This window comes from Pseudophryne corroboree, unplaced genomic scaffold (assembly GCF_028390025.1).
Source record: "Pseudophryne corroboree isolate aPseCor3 unplaced genomic scaffold, aPseCor3.hap2 scaffold_1498, whole genome shotgun sequence".
Classification (NCBI taxonomy): Eukaryota; Metazoa; Chordata; class Amphibia; order Anura; family Myobatrachidae; genus Pseudophryne; species Pseudophryne corroboree.
In genome coordinates, this window is record NW_026968129.1 from 1 (window position 1) to 6,019 (window position 6,019).

General features: G+C 34.9%; 2 non-coding genes across 2 annotated transcripts; both read right to left on the reverse strand.

The window, feature by feature from the left end:
• Positions 1-984: 984 nt before the first annotated feature.
• Positions 985-1,058, reverse strand: TRNAN-AUU (transfer RNA asparagine (anticodon AUU)). The gene has a single exon. It is a non-coding gene; the product is annotated as a tRNA-Asn (tRNA).
• A 4,289-nt stretch (positions 1,059-5,347) lies between these two features.
• TRNAN-AUU (transfer RNA asparagine (anticodon AUU)) lies at positions 5,348-5,421 on the reverse strand. Its single transcript has one exon. It is a non-coding gene; the product is annotated as a tRNA-Asn (tRNA).
• Positions 5,422-6,019: the final 598 nt, after the last annotated feature.

Sequence of the window (6,019 nt, forward strand, 5' to 3'; positions counted from 1 at the left end):
CAACCAATGAAGAAACACATTGGTACTTTCCCATGATGAGTGAGTGCTTCAGGATCTCTTGCACTTACATGTGCAGCAGAGTACTGCAATGGAAGCATGCTGGACCCATAACCCAGAGATAGGTAGATTGAAACTATCCTCTGCTATATGCATTTTTTTTTGTTAATTAAAGTAATCCAAAACTGGGATTGATATTTTGTCTCTTTTATTTTTACTAAAAGTACAATAACTTTTTACCATTTTAATTTGTTTTAATAGTATATTGACAGTATTGTTTTCTTTCAAAAATCCACTTCATTTTCTTTACCCTATTATTAAAATGGTAATTGACAAAAACAAACTACATTGTCACCAGAAGAGCAATACAAAATGTACAAGTGATATATTAAAATCATCTTTCCAGCTTGAATTTCAATGATGCATTGGGGCAACGATTTTGGGAGAAACATCTTCACCCTTAAATAAAGATTTTCTTAATTCCTTACCTGTGTGATAATTAGATATCACCTTGTTTTCACATTAAACAGACTTCCACATGAGAAAGCAGCAAGGATGCAGTGGCGTTAATGTTTCCTGGTGTCAACCTGTATTATTTCAGTAGACATTGAAATGAGGATGCATCTTGCTGCCTTTCCAATGAAGCAAGTTTAATTTAGTAATAGGTGAAAAACCATCCCTACAACGGTGTTAATCAGAGACTTGGCTTTGTGGACACTTTTCAGAGAACAAATTTGTTAGCATAAAAATAAAGCCAGAAAATGAAGAGCTGTTTAATCACTCAGTTGGATTTTTTTTGCCAGCATATTTTTTTTCTCTGCAACCCACTGCTAAATTGTGCTTCCTAGCTGTTTTTTATAAAATCACTGAATCAAATCTAACTCTGATTACATCAGAGAAGGCCATGTACCCTACACCATAAGAGGGGGTTTGAAATTTTGACTTGTCTACTTAAATATCACCAAAATCTGATCAGAAGTTTAATTAGGTCCCTGGGTGGGATTGAACCACCAACCTTTCGGTTAATAGCCGAACACACTAACCGATTGCGCCACAGAGACACTTTGCAAAAAGTGCCTACTGACAAAGGCTAATAAGCATACATCTAGAACGTTTCCTAGAAAAACATTAAAAAAGTCAATAATCTGGAGAGTTTTTGTAAGATGTTTCTTCCATCAACTAACGAATAAACACATTGGTACTTTCCCATGATGAGTGAGTGCTTCAGGATCTCTTGCACTTACATGTGCAGCAGAGTACTGCAATGGAAGCATGCTGGACCCATAACCCAGAGGTAGGCAGATTGAAACTATCCTTTGCTATATGCATTTTTTTTGTTAATTTAAGTAATCAAAACTGGGATTGATATTTTTGCTCTTTTATTTTTACTTAAAGTACAATAACTTTTACCATTTTAATTTGTTTTAATAGTATATTGACAGTATAGTTTTCTTTCAAAAATCCACTTAATTTTCTTTACCCTGTTATTAAAATGGTAATTGACAAAAAAAACTACATTGTCACCAGAAGAGCAATACAAAATGTACAAGTGATATATTAAAATCATCTTTCCAGCTTGAATTTCAATGATGCATTGGGGCAACAATTTTGTGAGAAACATCTTCACCCTTAAATAAAGATTTTCGTAATTCCTTACCTGTGTGCTAATTAGATATCACCTTGTTTTCACATTAAACAGACTTCCACATGAGAAAGCAGCAAGGATGCAGTGGCGTTAATGTTTCCTGGTGTCAACCTGTATTATTTCAGTAGACATTGAAATGAGGATGCATCTTGCTGCCTTTCCAATGAAGCAAGTTTAATTTAGTAATAGGTGAAAAACCATCCCTACAAAGGTGTTAATCAGAGACTTGGCTTTGTGGACACTTTTCAGAGAACAAATTTGTTAGCATAAAAATAAAGCAAGAAAATTAAGAGCTGTTAAATCAAGCAATTTGATTTTTTTGCAAGCATATTTCTTTTTCTCTGCAACCCACTGCTAAATTGTGCTTCCTAGATGTTTTTATAAAATCACTGAATCAAATCTAACTCTGATTACATCAGAGAAGGCCAGGTACCCTACACAATAAGAGGGGGTTTGAAATTTTGACTTGTCTACTTAAATATCACCAAAATCTGATAACAAGGTCAATTACGTCCCTGGGTGGGATTGAACCACCAACCTTTTGGTTAATAGCCATACACACTAACTGATTGCGCCACAGAGACACTTTGCAAAAGTACATACTGACAAAGGCTAATAAGCATTCATCTAAAACGTTTCCTAGAAAAACTTAATAAAGTCAATAATCTGGAGAGTTTTTGTAAGATGTTTCTTCTATCAACCAACGAAGAAACACATTGGTACTTTCCCATGATGAGTGAGTGCTTCAGGATCTCTTGCACTTACATGTGCAGCAGAGTACAGCAATGGAAGCATGCTGGGCCCATAACCCAGAGGTAGGCAGATTGAAACTATCCTCTGCTATATGCATTTTTTTGTTTGTTAATTAAAGTATTCCAAAACTGGGATTGATATTTTGGCTCTTTTATTTTTACTTAAAGTACAATAACTTTTACCATTTTAATTTGTTTTAATAGTATATTGACAGTTTTGTTTTCTTTCAAAAATCCACTTCATTTTCTTTACCCTATTATTAAAATGGTAATTGACAAAAACAAACTACATTGTCACCAGAAGAGCAATACAAAATGTACAAGTGATATATTAAAATCATCTTTCCAGCTTGAATTTCAATGATGCATTGGGGCAACGATTTTGTGAGAAACATCTTCACCCTTAAATAAAGATTTTCTTAATTCCTTACCTGTGTGCTAATTAGATATCACCTTGTTTTCACATTAAACAGACTTCCACATGAGAAAGCAGCAAGGATGCAGTGGCGTTAATGTTTCCTGGTGTCAACTTGTATTGTTTCAGTAGACATTGAAATGAGGATGCATCTTGCTGCCTTTCCAATGAAGCAAGTTTAATTTAGTAATAGGTGAAAAACCATCCCTACAAAGGTGTTAATCAGAGACTTTGCTTTGTGGACACTTTTCAGAGAACAAATTTGTTAGCATAAAAATAAAGCCAGAAAATGAAGAGCTGTTTAATCACTCAATTGGATTTTTCTGCCAGCATATTTCTTTTTCTCTACAACCCACTGCTAAATTGTGCTTCCTAGATGTTTTTATAAATCACTGAATCAAATCTAACTCTGATTACATCAGAGAAGGCCAGGTACCCTACACCATAACAGGGGGTTTGAAATTTTGACTTGTCTACTTAAAGATCACCAAAATCTGATAACAAGGTCAATTACGTACCTGGGTGGGATTGAACCACCAACCTTTTGGTTAATAGCCGTACACACTAACTGATTGCGCCACAGAGACACATTGCAGAAGTATATACTGACAAGGGCTAATAAGCATTCATCTAAAACGTTTCCTAGAAAAACTTTAAAAAGTTAATAATCTGGAGAGTTTTTGTAAGATGTTTCTTCCATCAACCAACGAAGAAACACATTGGTACTTTCCCATGATGAGTGAGTGCTTCAGGATCTCTTGCACTTACATGTGCAGCAGAGTACAGCAATGGAAGCATGCTGGGCCCATAACCCAGAGGTAGGCAGATTGAAACTATCCTCTGCTATATGCTTTTTTTTTGTTAATTAAAGTAATCCAAAACTGGGATTGATATTTTGGCTCTTTTATTTTTACTTAAAGTACAATAACTTTTACCATTTTAATTTGTTTTAATAGTATATTGACAGTATTGTTTTCTTTCAAAAATCCACTTCATTTTCTTTACCCTATTATTAAAATGGTAATTGACAAAAACAAACTACATTGTCACCAGAAGAGCAATACAAAATGTACAAGTGATATATTAAAATCATCTTTCCAGCTTGAATTTCAATGATGCATTGGGGCAACGATTTTGTGAGGAGTATATCCTTTAGGTATCCGTGGACGGCCCCCGTTGCAGATCTCAGTCACAGTTGCAGGGAAACACCTTTGGCGAGGTGTACCGGAGAGTCACCACAGTCGACCAGCATGCAGACGGAAACGGCACCAAGGGATATTGCTTGCTCGTAAGCCGCTGATAACAGGAGGGACACTGATCTGAAGTAAGCCCCAATATCACCAAAATCTGATCACAAGGTCAATTACGTTCCTGGGTGGGATTGAACCACAAACCTTTTGGTTAATAGCCTTACACACTAACCAATTGCACCACAGAGACACTTTGCAAAAAGTACATACTGACAAAGGCTAATAAGCATTCATCAAGAACGTTTCCTAGAAAAACTTTAAAAAGTCAATAATCTGGAGAGTTTTTGTAAGATGTTTCTTCCATCAACCAATGAAGAAACACATTGGTACTTTCCCATGATGAGTGAGTGCTTCAGGATCTCTTGCACTTACATGTGCAGCAGAGTACTGCAATGGAAGCATGCTGGGCCCATAACCCAGAGATAGGTAGATTGAAACTATCCTCTGCTATATGCATTTTTTTTTTGTTAATTAAAGTAATCAAAAACTGGGATTGATATTTTGTCTCTTTTATTTTTACTTAAAGTACAATAACTTTTACCATTTTAATTTGTTTTAATAGTATATTGACAGTATTGTTTTCTTTCAAAAATCCACTTCATTTTCTTTACCCTATTATTAAAATGGTAATTGACAAAAACAAACTACATTGTCACCAGAAGAGCAATACAAAATGTACAAGTGATATATTAAAATCATCTTTCCAGCTTGAATTTCAATGATGCATTGGGGCAACGATTTTGTGAGAAACATCTTCACCCTTAAATAAAGATTTTCTTAATTCCTTACCTGTGTGATAATTAGATATCACCTTGTTTTCACATTAAACAGACTTCCACATGAGAAAGCAGCAAGGATGCAGTGGCGTTAATGTTTCCTGGTGTCAACCTGTATTATTTCAGTAGACATTGAAATGAGGATGCATCTTGCTGCCTTTCCAATGAAGCAAGTTTAATTTAGTAATAGGTGAAAAACCATCCCTACAACGGTGTTAATCAGAGACTTGGCTTTGTGGACACTTTTCAGAGAACAAATTTGTTAGCATAAAAATAAAGCCAGAAAATGAAGAGCTGTTTAATCACTCAATTGGATTTTTTTTGCTAGCATATTTTTTTTCTCTGCAACCCACTGCTAAATTGTGCTTCCTAGCTGTTTTTTATAAAATCACTGAATCAAATCTAACTCTGATTACATCAGAGAAGGCCATGTACCCTACACCATAAGAGGGGGTTTGAAATTTTGACTTGTCTACTTAAATATCACCAAAATCTGATCACAAGTTTAATAAGGTCCCTGGGTGGGATTGAACCACCAACCTTTCGGTTAATAGCCGAACACACTAACCGATTGCGCCACAGAGACACTTTGCAAAAAGTGCCTACTGACAAAGGCTAATAAGCATACATCTAGAACGTTTCCTAGAAAAACATTAAAAAATCAATAATCTGGAGAGTTTTTGTAAGATGTTTCTTCCATCAACTAACGAATAAACACATTGGTACTTTCCCATGATGAGTGAGTGCTTCAGGATCTCTTGCACTTACATGTGCAGCAGAGTACTGCAATGGAAGCATGCTGGACCCATAACCCAGAGGTAGGCAGATTGAAACTATCCTTTGCTATATGCATTTTTTTTGTTAATTTAAGTAATCAAAACTGGGATTGATATTTTTGCTCTTTTATTTTTACTTAAAGTACAATAACTTTTACCATTTTAATTTGTTTTAATAGTATATTGACAGTATAGTTTTCTTTCAAAAATCCACTTAATTTTCTTTACCCTGTTATTAAAATGGTAATTGACAAAAAAAACTACATTGTCACCAGAAGAGCAATACAAAATGTACAAGTGATATATTAAAATCATCTTTCCAGCTTGAATTTCAATGATGCATTGGGGCAACAATTTTGTGAGAAACATCTTCACCCTTAAATAAAGATTTTCGTAATTCCTTACCTG